Source organism: Canis aureus, unplaced genomic scaffold, assembly GCF_053574225.1.
Source record: "Canis aureus isolate CA01 unplaced genomic scaffold, VMU_Caureus_v.1.0 ptg000454l_RagTag, whole genome shotgun sequence".
Classification (NCBI taxonomy): Eukaryota; Metazoa; Chordata; class Mammalia; order Carnivora; family Canidae; genus Canis; species Canis aureus.
The window spans coordinates 886-16,059 of record NW_027554627.1 but is presented as its reverse complement, the minus strand read 5'-3'; the positions used below and the strand labels follow the sequence as shown (position 1 = coordinate 16,059).

The 15,174-nt window shown below is 39.2% G+C and overlaps 1 pseudogene; it reads right to left on the bottom strand.

The window, feature by feature from the left end:
* Positions 1-13,458: 13,458 nt before the first annotated feature.
* LOC144310135 (18S ribosomal RNA) lies at positions 13,459-14,413 on the bottom strand (annotated as a pseudogene).
* Positions 14,414-15,174: the final 761 nt, after the last annotated feature.

The following is a 15,174-nucleotide window of genomic DNA, read 5'->3' as shown; positions in this document are numbered from 1 at the left end:
TCCCACATGTATGAATAGGCAGATGAAGAATATGGAAGCGCCATTTGCATGTATATAGCGGATAATTCAGCCGTAGTTAACGTCTCGACAGATGTGGGTGACCGATGAAAAAGCTGTGGCCGTGTCCGATGTGTAGTGTATAGCTAGAAATAAACCTGTTAGAATCTGTAGAATCAAGCATACTCCTAATAAGGACCCGAAATTCCATCAAGCAGAGATGTTAGATGGCGCTGGGAGGTCAATGAATGAATTGTTGACAATTTTGGCTAGTGGGTGGGTTTTTCGAATGTTGGTCATTAATGTTCTTATAGTTGAAATACAACGATGATTTTTCATGTCATTAGTCATGGTTAAATTCCATGTAGGAATAATGATAACATACATTGTATTTATTTTAAGTATCGTTTTTGTGATGAGTTTTGTGGGTTTTGCCACTAAACCATCTCCTATTTATGGTGGGCTTGTGCTAATTATTAGCGGTGGGATTGGTTGTGCGATTGTTCTGAATTTTGGGGGTTCTTTTTTAGGGCTGATAGTGTTTTTAATTTATTTGGGGGGTATATTAGTAGTATTTGGTTATACAACTGCTATGGCTACTGAGCAATACCCTGAGGTGTGAGTTTCAAATAAGGCTGTTCTAGCGGCTTTTATTACTGGTCTATTGTCTGAGTTGTTGACTGCTTGCTATATTTTGAAGGATGATGAGGTGGAGGTAGTATTAAAGTTTAATGGAATAGGGGATTGGGTAATTTATGATACGGGGGACTCTGGGTTTTTTAGTGAAGAGGCTATGGGTATTGCGGCTTTATATAGTTATGGAACCTGGTTGGTGATTGTTACAGGTTGGTCGCTGTTAACTGGTGTGTTGGTTATCATGGAAGTTACCCGTGGTAATTAAGGATTAGTAGGCTGAGAATTATAGTTAGTATGAACGATAGGAAATAGAGCTTGATGAGACCCTTTTGATTTGAAATAAGGGTAGAAGATTTTATTTGGAAATACGAGATTGATTTGGGTAGGATGTTTTCTAGTCAGATGGAGTCCAGAAGTATAGATGCTGATTTCTGGCTGATGGTTAAACTTGTTTTAGGTGTGAGGCGGTGCATAATGGTTGGATAATAGCCAAGGAGGGTGGAAAATTTAAAGTAATTAGATGGATAGTTAAATTTGAGTCCTTGTATGGTAAGGTTTAGTTCTAGTGCCAGGATGAAACCCAAGATAGTTACTGCAAGGGCTATCATTTTTAGATAATGAGGCATAGTTATCTGTGGGATGGTGGTGGGTGTGATGCTGTGGGAGATAATGTATCCTGCAAATACACTTCCGATAAGGAGTCGTTTAATAGAGTTAATTAGGAGAGGATTATTCTCGTTGATAAGGATTATAGGGGAGAAGCGGGGCTGGCCTAGTAGAGCGAAGAATATAATTCGGGTGCTGTAGGCAGCGGTTAGGGATGTGGCAACGAGTGTAATTAAGAGGGCTCAGGCGTTGGTATTCGACGTGTTAGCGGACTCGATGATCAGGTCTTTGGAGTAGAATCCTGTAAGGAAAGGTATGCCTGTTAATGCGAGGCTTCCGACAATCAGGGAAGTTGTGGTGAAGGGAAGGACTTTAAATAGGCCACCTATCTTTCGAATGTCTTGTTCATCGTTTAGGCTGTGGATAATTGACCCTGAACATATGAATAACATAGCTTTAAAAAATGCGTGAGTGCAGATGTGTAAGAAGGCTAGGTAAGGCTGGTTAATGCCAATTGTTACTATTATTAGGCCTAGTTGGCTTGAGGTAGAGAACGCTACAATTTTTTTGATATCGTTCTGTGTAAGAGCGCAGATTGCAGTAAATAGTGTAGTAATAGCCCCTAAGCATAAAGTGAGGGTTTGAATAGTTTGATTATGCTCTATTAGTGGATGAAAGCGGATAAGAAGAAATACTCCTGCTACAACTATTGTGCTTGAGTGAAGTAGGGCTGATACAGGAGTGGGGCCTTCTATGGCTGAGGGGAGTCAGGGATGTAAGCCGAATTGAGCAGATTTACCGGTAGCTGCTAATAGTAAGCCAAGTAGCGGCAAATTAAAATTATCGTTTGTTGTAATAAAGATTTGTTGAAGGTCTCATGTGTTTAAGTTCAATAGAAACCATGCTATGGTTATAATGAAGCCTACATCTCCAATACGGTTATAGAGGATAGCTTGTAGGGCAGCTGTATTTGCATCGGTTCGGCCGTATCATCATCCAATAAGTAAAAATGATATAATGCCAACTCCTTCTCAGCCAATGAATAGTTGGAATATGTTGTTTGCGGTGACTAAGACTATTATAGTAATAAGAAATAAGAGAAGATACTTGAAAAATCGGTTAATATAAGGATCGGAGTGTATATATCATATAGAAAACTCTATAATAGACCACGTGACAAAAAGGGCTACGGGCACAAAGATTATTGAGAAGTAGTCTAATTTAAAACTCATGGATAGTTTTATGGTCTGGATTGTTATTCAATGTCAGTTTGAAACAATTGTTTCCTGTCCTGAGTAGATGAATATTATTGTGGGAATTATGCTAATTATGAATGCGTAAGAAGTAGCGGTTTTTACATAGTATGGGTATAGCTTATTTTTGTAGAGTTTAGTAGAGGTTATAATGATGGGCAAAGTAAGAATGACTAGAGCTGTGATTATGCATGAAGTAAATATATTTATTACTTTTATTTGGAGTTGCACCAATTTTTTGGTTCCTAAGACCAATGGATTACTTCTATCCTATAAAAGTTGAAAAAGCCATGTTCTTATACATGGGAGCATGAGTTAGCAGTTCTTGCAGTACTTTTTCGGTAAGCAAAAAGGTTTGAGCTTTTATTATTAGATTCACAATCTAATGTTTTTGTTAAACTATGCTTACAGTAGATGGGACCGAGAATAATTTTAGGGTTAAGGGATAGGAGGAGTAGAGGCAGTAGATGCAAGGTTATTAGGGCATTTTCTCGTGTGAATGACGGTTTGATATTTTTGATATGGTGGGAATATTTACCACGCTGTGTGGTGATTAGTATATAAAGTGAGTATAGGGCAGTGATGGTGATGTTAATTCCTATTAGAATAATAGTAATGTTGGATCATGAGAATGAGGATATCACTACAAATAGTTCTCCGATAAGATTAATTGTTGGAGGAAGAGCCAGATTTGTGAGGCTTGCTAATAACCATCAGGCTGCTATCAGGGGAAGGAGGGTTTGAAGTCCTCGTGCGAGAATCATAGTACGGCTATGGATTCGTTCGTAATTGGAGTTGGCTAAGCAGAATAGCATCGAGGATGTTAAACCATGGGCAATTATTAGGGCTGTTGCACCTATATAACTTCATGGTGTTTGAATAAGAACCGCTACAATAACGAGTGCCATATGACTAACTGAGGAGTATGCAATTAGGGATTTTAGATCTGTTTGACGGAGACAGATAGAGCTTGTTATGATTATGCCTCATAGAGATAATATTATGAAAGGATACGCTATGAAGTTGGTCAGGGGGTTTAGTAGGGTTGTAATTCGTATCATGCCATAGCCTCCTAATTTCAGGAGTACGGCGGCAAGTACCATGGAGCCGGCAATAGGGGCCTCTACGTGTGCTTTTGGTAGTCACAAGTGGAGGCCGTATAGAGGTATCTTTACTATGAATGCTATCATGCATGCCAATCATAAGAAAACATTAGATCAGGAGTTTGGCAGAGGTTGAATTCAGTATTGAATTATGAGAAAATTTAGGGAGCCCATGAAATTGTGGATGTAAAGGAGAGCTACTAGGAGTGGGAGAGATCCTATTAAAGTATAAAATAAGAAGTAGAGCCCTGCGTTTAGTCGTTCAGTTTGATTCCCCCATCGGGTAATAATGATCAGGGTTGGGATTAGTGTTGCCTCAAATAGGATGTAAAAGAAGATAAGTTCAGAGGCGGTGAAAGTTATAATTAGGAACAACTGGAGAAGAATCAGTATTGAAATATATAGTTTTTTTCGAGTTAAGGGTTCTTTTGATAAATGGTGTTGGCTTGCTATAAGTATAAGGGGTAGAAGTCATGTTGTAAGTGCTAGTAGCGGTGCTGATAGGGAGTCAGAGAAAAATATTAAGGAGGGGTTCAATGTATTATCATTTGGTTGATTCAGGTAGAATAAGCTGATTAAGCTGATTAGCAAACCATATGTTGTCGTGTTAATTCAGATTATGTTAGGCTTTGATACTCATGTAAGGGGGATCAGTATGATAGTGGGGATGATAATTTTTAGCATTGTAAGAGGTTTAGGTTTTGTACGTAATCAGTCCCGTAGGTGTTAGATACTATAACTAGTAGAGATAGTCCTAATGCTGCTTCGCAGGCAGCAAATACTAGTAGTACGATTGGTATCATGCTGGCTAATGTAAGGTGGTTGTTGAGAATAGTTACAGATATTATTACAAATAGTGATAATATTATGCCCTCTAAGCATAGTAGCGATGATATTAGGTGTGATCGATAAACAAGTATACCTATTAGAGAAAGAATGAATGCCAGAAAGATATTAATATATACTATGGACATATGATAATTATGAGATAAATCATAATCTAATGAGTCGAAATCATTTGTTTTGGCTTAAACTAATTATCATATTCGGTTCATTCTAGCCCCTTTTCGGTTCATTCGTACGCTAGGCTTGCAGCTAGGAGGGAGATTAGTAGGAGTGCTATGATAAGTATTGTTGTCAACTTGTTGGTTTGTGACGCTCAGGGAAGTGGGAGTAGGAGTGCGATTTCTAGGTCGAAAAGCAGGAATGTGATGGCAACTAGGAAGAATTTTATAGAGAAAGGTAGGCGAGCAGATCCCATGGGGTCAAAACCACATTCGTAGGGGCTTGTCTTGTCTGTATAAATATTTAGTTGGGGAAGTCAGAATGCGATTAGTACAAGTAAGGACGCTAGGGTTACATTAGTTATCAAGGTTAGTATTACGTTTATTACTTCTTTCCAGGTTGATCTGGAGCTAACTGATTGGAAGTCAATTGTACTAGTTATACTAAAGAAATAGGATCCTCATCAATAAATAGATACATATAAGAATAGTCAGACTACATCAACAAAGTGTCAATATCATGCAGCGGCTTCAAATCCGAAGTGGTGGTTTGATGTGAAGTGGTAGTATAGTTGTCGGAGAAAGCACACGATAAGGAATGTGGAGCCAATAATTACATGTAGTCCGTGAAACCCAGTAGCTATAAAAAAGGTAGATCCGTACACTCCGTCGGAGATTGTAAAAGATGTCTCGTAGTATTCGGAGGCCTGTAATAGTGTAAAATATACGCCTAAGGAGATTGTAATAAATAGGCCTTGAAGTATGTGTTTACGATTGCCTTCTATTAAACTATGATGGGCTCAAGTAATAGATACTCCGGAGGCTAGGAGGACTGAGGTGTTGAGTAGAGGAACTTCTAGTGGGTTAAGAGGAATAATGCCGGTGGGAGGTCAGCAACCTCCAAGTTCAGGAGTAGGGGCTAGGCTGGAATGGTAAAAGGCTCAAAAGAAGCCTGCAAAGAAAAATACTTCTGATACAATAAAAAGAACTATTCCGTACCGTAGTCCTTTTTGTACAATAGGGGTGTGATGTCCTTGGAATGTGCCTTCTCGGATCACATCTCGTCATCACTGGTATATGGTTAGCAGGTTGGTTGTGAATCCTAATGTAAGTAGGGATATTGAGTTATAGTGAAATCATATGATAAGACCCGATGTTATAAGAAGGGCAGAAAGGGCTCCTGTTAGCGGTCATGGGCTTGGGTTAACTATATGGTAAGCGTGAGTTTGGTGGGTCATTAGGTGTTGTCATGTAAGTATAGACTTACTAGTAAGGTAAAGACATAGGCTTGAATTAAGGCAACAGCAAACTCTAGAATCGTAAATAGAATTAAAATAATAAAAGTGATGAAAGCTGTGGTCGCGCTAATATTAATAAGAGCTAAGGTAGCCCCTCCAATCAAATGGATTAGGAGGTGTCCTGCAGTAATATTGGCGGTTAATCGAACGGCTAGAGCTATGGGTTGAATGAATAGACTAATAGTTTCGATGATTACTAGTATTGGAATTAGGGGAAGAGGGGTGCCTTGGGGTAGAAAGTGTGCCAAGGATGCTTTGGTCTTATAGCGGAAACCGGTAATTACTGTCCCTGCTCATAGGGGGATTGCTATTCCGAGGTTTATAGAGAGTTGTGTCGTGGGCGTAAATGAGTGGGGTAGTAGTCCAAGTAGGTTAGTTGAACCAATGAATAGAATTAGTGATATAAGTATGAGAGCTCAGGTTCGTCCCTTTTGATTATGAATTGCTAGTATTTGTTTTGATGTTAATTGAATTAATCATTGCTGAATGGAGATTAACCGATTATTGATTAGGCGATTGGGTGCTGGGAATAAAATGGAAGGGAATATGACGATCAGTACTACAATAGGGAGACCTATTATTGAGGGGGCAGCGAAAGAGGCGAATAAATTTTCGTTCATTTGTTTTCTCAAGGATTATGTTGACTAGTGATTTTAGTAGACTTGGTTATTGGGTTTTCCGGGTAGTGGTGATTTGAAATTTTTAGTTGGAATAGAATGAAGAGGGTGAGAAATATTGAAAAGATTATAATAAATCAGGTGGATGTGTCTAGCTGTGGCATTTCATTAAGGGGAGGTTAAAACTCCCAGTCTTTAACTTAAAAGGTTAATGCTTTATAGCTTCTTAATGAGTAAGTCTAGTCTAGGTTATACTATTAAGGCAGATCAGGTTTCAAAATAAGATAGGGGGACTATTTCAAGAACAATGGGTATAAAGCTATGGTTAGATCCGCAGATTTCAGAGCACTGGCCATAATACAGTCCCGGTCGTATGGCTATAAGGGTGGTTTGGTTTAGTCGTCCTGGAATAGCGTCAGTTTTTAGACCTAGTGATGGAACAGCTCATGAATGCAAAACGTCTTCTGAAGAAATAAGTATTCGGATGGTTATTTCTATTGGGAGGACAACTCGGTTGTCTACTTCTAATAGTCGGAGTTCTCCTGGCTTTAATTCTTGTGTTGGGATTATGTAGGAGTCAAAGTTTAAGTCTTCATAATCAGTATATTCATAGCTTCAGTATCATTGGTGGCCTATTGTTTTCACGGTTAAAGAGGGGTTATTGATTTCGTCTATTATATAAAGGATTCGGAGGGAAGGTAGAGCGATTAGGATTAGGATAATGGCGGGTAGGATAGTTCATACTGTTTCTACTTCCTGTGCGTCTATTGTGCTTGTATGAGTTAATTTTGTAGTCAATATTAGGGAAATGATGTAGAGAACTAAAGAACTGATTAAGAATACAATTATTAGTGTATGGTCATGAAAATGAAGTAGCTCCTCTATAATAGGGGAGGTTGCGTCCTGTAATCCGAGTTGAAATGGGTACGCCATAGAGGTATATAGGGGTTTCACCTATAATTTAACCTTGACAAAGTTATGTAATATTTTACTAATACCTCCTGATTGAGAAAGACATAGTGGTTATGACATTGGCTTGAAACCAATTTTAGGGGGTTCGATTCCTTCCTTTCTTATTTTTGGATTACATATGTAGGTTCTTCGAACGTGTGATATGGAGGGGGACATCCATGTAGTCATTCAATATTAGTTGTAGTAAGTTCTACTATAGCAACTTCTCGTTTGGATGCAAAGGCCTCTCAGATTATAAAAATTATAAGCATCACCGCTGTAAGCGAGATAAACGATCCTATAGAGGAGACGGTATTTCAGGTGGTATATGCATCTGGATAGTCAGAGTACCGACGAGGTATTCCGGATAAACCTAGGAAATGCTGAGGGAAGAAAGTTATATTTACTCCCACAAATATAATTGTAAAGTGAATCTTTGCTCAAGTATCGTTAAGAGTATAACCTGAGAATAAGGGGAATCAGTGGGCAAATCCTCCCATAATGGCAAAAACTGCTCCCATTGAGAGCACATAGTGAAAATGAGCTACAACATAATACGTATCATGAAGAACGATGTCTAAGGACGAATTAGCTAGGACAATGCCTGTTAGCCCGCCTACTGTGAATAAGAAAATAAACCCTAAAGCTCATAGCATAGCTGGAGATCATTTAATATTGCCTCCGTGAAGTGTTGCCAGTCAACTAAATACTTTTACTCCTGTTGGAATAGCGATAATTATAGTGGCGGATGTGAAGTATGCTCGTGTGTCTACGTCTATTCCTACAGTAAACATATGGTGAGCTCATACGATAAAGCCTAAAAACCCAATAGATATTATTGCCCATACTATTCCTATATAGCCGAAAGGCTCTTTTTTCCCTGAGTAGTAAGTGACAATGTGAGAAATTATTCCGAACCCTGGCAGGATAAGAATGTAAACTTCAGGATGTCCGAAGAATCAGAATAAGTGTTGATATAGGATAGGGTCTCCTCCTCCAGCGGGATCGAAAAATGTCGTATTAAGATTACGGTCTGTTAAAAGTATTGTAATTCCAGCAGCCAGTACAGGCAGGGATAGTAGGAGTAGAACTGCTGTAATTAGTACTGATCATACAAATAGGGGGGTTTGATACTGGGATATTGCAGGGGGTTTTATGTTGATAATAGTAGTAATGAAATTAATTGCCCCTAAAATAGAAGAGACTCCGGCTAAATGTAAGGAGAAAATTGTAAGATCAACGGATGCTCCTGCATGGGCCAGATTGCCAGCCAGTGGGGGGTAAACGGTCCACCCCGTTCCTGCACCTGCTTCTACCATAGAAGATGCTAATAGTAGAAGAAAAGATGGAGGAAGAAGTCAGAAGCTCATGTTATTTATTCGGGGGAATGCCATGTCCGGAGCACCAATTATTAATGGCACTAGTCAGTTTCCAAAGCCCCCAATTATAATGGGCATGACTATGAAGAAGATTATTACGAAAGCATGGGCGGTTACGACGACGTTATAAATTTGATCGTCGCCTAGTAAAGTACCGGGCTGACCTAGTTCGGCTCGGATGAGGAGGCTCAAGGCAGTGCCTACTATGCCGGCTCATGCTCCAAATAGTAAGTATAAAGTACCAATATCTTTGTGATTAGTAGAGAACAGTCATCGGTTAATGAACATAGGTAAAATGGCTGATAAAAGCATTAGACTGTAAATCTAAAAATAGAGGTTTAAGTCCTCTTTTTGCCAAGCTCTGTGGTGAATTTTCATATTGAATTGCAAATTCAAAGAAGCAGCCTAGACGCCGCCGGGGCTTCTCCCGCCTTTTTTTTCTACGCGGCGGGAGAAGGTAGATTGAAGCCAGTTACTAGGGTATTTAGCTGTTAACTAAAATTTCGTGAGGTAGAAGCTCACCAATCTAGGGAGGGCTTAGCTTAATTAAAGTGTTTGATTTGCATTCAATTGATGTAAGATAGATTCTTGCAGCCCTTAGAGGTGATTTGGTCAGGGGTTAAGTGTATAGCACTTGCTTAGAGCTTTGAAGGCTCTTGGTCTGGTCTAACCTAAACTCCTAGTCCAAGACTGATAATATAGGTGTTAGCGGGAGTAGTATAGTTGAGATAATGATTAAGGGGGGTAGTAGGGTTGCCTTTTTTGTGTACTCGAATTGTCATTTTATTTTTATGTTATTTGTGGACGGGAATATGGTAAGTGCGGTGCTATATGTGAGTCGCAGGTAGAAATATAAGTTAAGTAGAGCGGTGATGGCTATTAGTGTTGGAATAATAATTATGTTATTTTTTGTTAATTCTTGAATAATTATTCATTTAGGGATGAAGCCAGATAATGGGGGTAGTCCTCCTAGGGATAATATTAAGATTAAGATTATGGAGGTGATTAGGGGAAATTTATTTCATATGTGGGATAAGGATAAGGTTGTGGTGGATGAGTTTAATATGAATAGTATGAAGGTAGATAGTGTTATTAGAATATATAAAGTTAAGTTTAGGATTATTATTGTAGGGTTGTAAATAATGATAGCGGCTATTCAGCCTATGTGGGCAATGGAGGAGTATGCTATGATTTTTCGTAGTTGAGTTTGATTTAGTCCGCCTCAGCCTCCTACTAGAACGGATGCGAGGGCTATTAGTATAAGAAGGTTGGTGTTAATTGATGGGGAGATTTGATATAGGATGGATATAGGTGCGATTTTTTGTCATGTTAGTAGGATTATTCCTGATATAAGTGTTACTCCTTGTGCTACTTCGGGAACTCAGAAGTGGAATGGAGATAGGCCTAGTTTTATTGTTAGGGCGGTGGTTATTATGATGGATGCGATGGGGTTTGAGATTTTTGAGATTACTCATTGGCCGGAGTAAAGAAGGTTAATGGTGACTCCTATTATTAGTAATATTGAGGCAGTAGCTTGTGTAAGAAAATATTTTGTAGAGGCTTCTATGGCTCGTGGATTATACTTTTTTATGAGGATAGGGATGATGGCTAGCATGTTTATTTCGAATCCAATTCAGATCAGTAATCAGTGCGAGCTTAGTATGACGATTATGGTCCCTGCCATGATAGTTGCTATAATAATAGTGAGAATAGGGGGTTTTATTAGTACGGGAAGGGTATAAACCAACATTTTCGGGGTATGGGCCCGATAGCTTAATTTAGCTGACCTTACTGTAGAATATAGTGTAAGTTTGGTAGCACGAAGATCTTTGAATTCTTAAGATTAGGTTCGAAGCCTATTATTCTAGAAATAAGAGGATTTAAACCTCTATTATTTACTCTATCAAAGTAACTCTTTTATCAGACATATTTCTTATGTTTGGGGTGGGATACTCGCGGTAATAATGGGTAAGGCAACATGTCATATGCATAGGGCTAAAGTTAGGGGTAGAAAATTTTTTCACAATAAGTGTATTAATTGATCATAGCGGAATCGAGGGTATGATGCTCGAATTCATAGGAAGCAGATAGTTAGTAAGAGGGTTTTTATAGTGAAGTTAATAGAGTAGAGTTCTGGTATAAATGGGTTGTGGAATGCACCGAAGAATAGAATTGTTGTGAGGATATTTATTATAATGATATTTGCGTACTCTGCTAGAAAGAATAGGGCAAAAGGACCCGCTGCATACTCTACGTTAAATCCAGAAACTAGTTCGGATTCTCCTTCAGTTAAGTCGAAGGGGGCTCGGTTAGTTTCTGCTAGAGTAGAAATGAATCATATCATGGCTAGGGGCCAGGCCGGAAAGATTAGTCATATATGTTCTTGGGTGATAATTAGTGTGGATAGTGTAAATGACCCGTTTATTAGGAGGACTGATAGGAGAATGATTGCTAGTGTTACTTCATATGAGATTGTTTGAGCTACTGCTCGGAGGGCTCCGATTAGAGCGTATTTGGAGTTTGAGGCTCATCCTGACCAAAGGATGGAGTATACGGCGAGACTTGATATTGCTAGTATGAATAGGACTCCTAAGTTTATATTAATGAGTGGGTAGGGCATTGGGAGAGGGATTCATATAGTTAGGGCTAGTGATAGAGCTAGAATGGGGGCTAGAATGAATATTGATATGGAGGATGTAAGTGGTCGTAGAGGTTCTTTTGTGAAGAGTTTTACTGCATCTGCGATTGGTTGAAGGAGGCCGTAGGGGCCTACGATATTAGGCCCTTTTCGAAGTTGTATGTAGCCTAAGACTTTTCGTTCAACGAGGGTGAGGAAGGCTACGGCAAGAAGGATTGGGATGATAAGAGAGATAATGTTGATAAAGAACATTTTGTTAGGGAGAGGAATTGAACCTCTGATAATAAAGGTTTAAGTTTTACGCAGTTACCGGGCTCTGCCACCCTAACAAAGCCCCTTTTCTCGGGCTTATGAGGAGATAAACTGGTTAGATTGAGTTGACTTCATCTATTAGTTTTAAGGCGCCTTTGTGAGGTAGGCCTTACATCCCTTGTCCTTTCGTACTGGGGGAGGTTATATAATAGATAGAAACCGACCTGGATTACTCCGGTCTGAACTCAGATCACGTAGGACTTTAATCGTTGAACAAACGAACCCTTAATAGCTGCTGCACCATTAGGATGTCCTGATCCAACATCGAGGTCGTAAACCCTATTGTCGATATGGACTCTTGAATAGGATTGCGCTGTTATCCCTAGGGTAACTTGTTCCGTTGATCAAAAATTATTGGATCAATAAGTGATGTTATATTTTGACTTGTGGGTCTAAATTTTAATCACTCGGGAGTTTTTTTATATTCCGAGGTCACCCCAACCTAAATTGCTAACCCACAATAATGGTGTAATGTTATGCCTTGTAGGTATTTAGTATCCATAAGTTTGGGTTAGTTAATTAAAGCTCCATAGGGTCTTCTCGTCTTATTGTGGCATTCCCGCCTCTTCACGGGAAGGTCAATTTCACTGATTGGGAATAAGAGACAGTTAAACCCTCGTGTGGCCATTCATACAAGTCCTTATTTAGAGAACAAATGATTATGCTACCTTTGCACGGTCAGGATACCGCGGCCGTTAAACAAGTGTCACTGGGCAGGCAGTGCCTCCAATACTAGAAATGCTGGAGGTGATGTTTTTGGTAAACAGGCGGGGTTTGTGTTTGCCGAGTTCCTTTTACTCCTTTTAATCTTTCCTTAAATGCATGCCTGTGTTGGGTTAACAATAGGGTAGATAAGTATTTCATTTTTGGGTTGATATTATCAGATTGTTAACTATCAGTGGTCTATCCGTTTCTGATATAAGCTTATGCGGGGAGAAAATAGTTCTTGTTACTCATACTAGCATTGTTGCTTCTATATTTAAATAGAATGGCCCAGGAGGTATAATTAGGAGTTGATGTAATATGATTGGGATTAAGTTATATTGTTTGTTGAGCTGGAACGCTTTCTCAATTGGTGGCTGCTTTTAAGCCAACTATGGTGATGTTAGTATATACTCTCTAATAAAGGTTGTATCCTGATTCTAAGAAGCTGTACCTTCTTAGACTATATTTTAAATTTACATTAAAATTTTGTTTTTTTTTAGGTAAATTTAAAGTTGAACTAAAATTCTGTTTGTGGGCAACCAGCTATCACCAGGCTCGTTAGGCTTTTCACCTCTACCCACAAATCTTCTCACTATTTTGCTACATAGATGAGTTGATCCTTTTAGATTGTTTATGGGTAGCTCGTCTGGTTTCGGGGAGCTTAGCTTAAGTTCTCTTTGTTAAGTCGTTTCTGGCTAGTTCATTATGCAAAAGGTAAAAGGGGTAATCTTTGCTGTTTAATACTGTTAAGATGTCTTTCATCATTCCCTTACGGTACTATCTCTATCGCTCCAATTAAAATTTCTATCTCCTATACTTTTATTATTTAACTAAATGTTTTACTTTATATGTCTGTGATACTTAAGTTTGGGGTTAGTTGGGCTAGCTTTTGTTCAAAGTGGTCATAAGTAATGAAATCTTCTGGGTGTAGGCCAGACGCTTTAGTTAAGCTACACTTTGATTAATCCAAGCACACCTTCCGGTATGCTTACCTTGTTACGACTTGTCTCCTCTTGTGTCTTAGTTAAGTTAATATGGTTATGGTTGTGTCTTATTACTTGAGGAGGGTGACGGGCGGTGTGTGCGTGCTTCATGGCCCTATTCAATTAAGCTCTCTATTCTTAATTTACTACTAAATCCTCCTTCAGTTTTTAATTTCATAAAAACGTTCGTGGAATGTTCTTGGGTAGAAAATGTAGCCCATTTCTTCCCACCCCATAAGTTACACCTTGACCTAACTTTTTTATGTAAAATGATTGTGCTTACTATTCTACCTTTTGAGGGTTTGCTGAAGATGGCGGTATATAGACTGAATTAGCAAAGGGTGGTGAGGTTTATCGGGGTTTATCGATTATAGAACAGGCTCCTCTAGAGGGATATAAAGCACCGCCAAGTCCTTTGAGTTTTAAGCTATTGCTAGTAGTCCTCTGGCGAATTATTTTGTTGTAAAATTATCTATGTTTAGGGCTAAGCATAGTGGGGTATCTAATCCCAGTTTGGGTCTTAGCTATCGTGTAGTCAGATTATTATAAAGTCACTTTCGTGGTCTATTTTATGGTAACTGTAGCTTTTTACGGCTTAGTTAAGTTTTAACTTTAGTGCAAAGGTATCTTAAACACGCTTTACGCCGTGGGCCTATTAGTTTGGGTTAATCGTATGACCGCGGTGGCTGGCACGAAATTTACCAACCCTTTTTAGTATGGCTTAGTCAAACTTTCGTTTATGGCTTAATTTTTATCACTGCTGTATCCCGTGGGGGTGTGGCTTAGCAAGGTGTTATGAGCTACTTAAGAGTGTGCTTGATACCTGCTCCTTTAGATCACTGCTGATTTTAAGGGCATTCTCACTGGGGCGTGGAGACTTGCATGTGTAAGTCTACTAAGAACTAATAGGAAGGCTAGGACCAAACCTTTGTGTTTATGGAGTCGTGCGACTCATCTTGGCATTTTCAGTGCCTTGCTTTATTAATTAAGCTACATTAACTTATACTGAAATTGTAGTGTGTATAATAAATAAAATACATAGTAAATATGAGAGGAAAAAAAAAGGGGATGCTATCTATAGATAGACCACGAGATCGAATGCGTGTAAGACTGTTGTGTTAAGTTAACTAGAGTAGCAATACATTTGTATACAATTTAAATAAAGCTTGTGAGTATTGTATGCACTTAGTCCTGTTTTTGGGGTTTGGCAGGACATAAATAAGTGTATAATAGATGACATGAGTTTATGGGGGGTAAGGGGGGTTTGTATAAGTTAACTTAATGTCTTGCGCGTGTACGTACGTGTACACACGTGTACGTACGTGTACACACGTGTACGTACGTGTACACACGTGTACGTACGTGTACACACGTGTACGTACGTGTACACACGTGTACGTACGTGTACACACGTGTACGTACGTGTACGTACGTGTACGTACGTGTACGTACGTGTACGTACGTGTACGTACGTGTACACACGTGTACGTACGTGTACACACGTGTACGTACGTGTACACACGTGTACGTACGTGTACACACGTGTACGTACGTGTACACACGTGTACGTACGTGTACACACGTGTACGTACGTGTACACACGTGTACGTACGTGTACACACGTGTGTCCTAGAATTATATGTCCTGAAACCATTGACTGAATAGCACCTTGATTTTATGCGTGAGTTGATA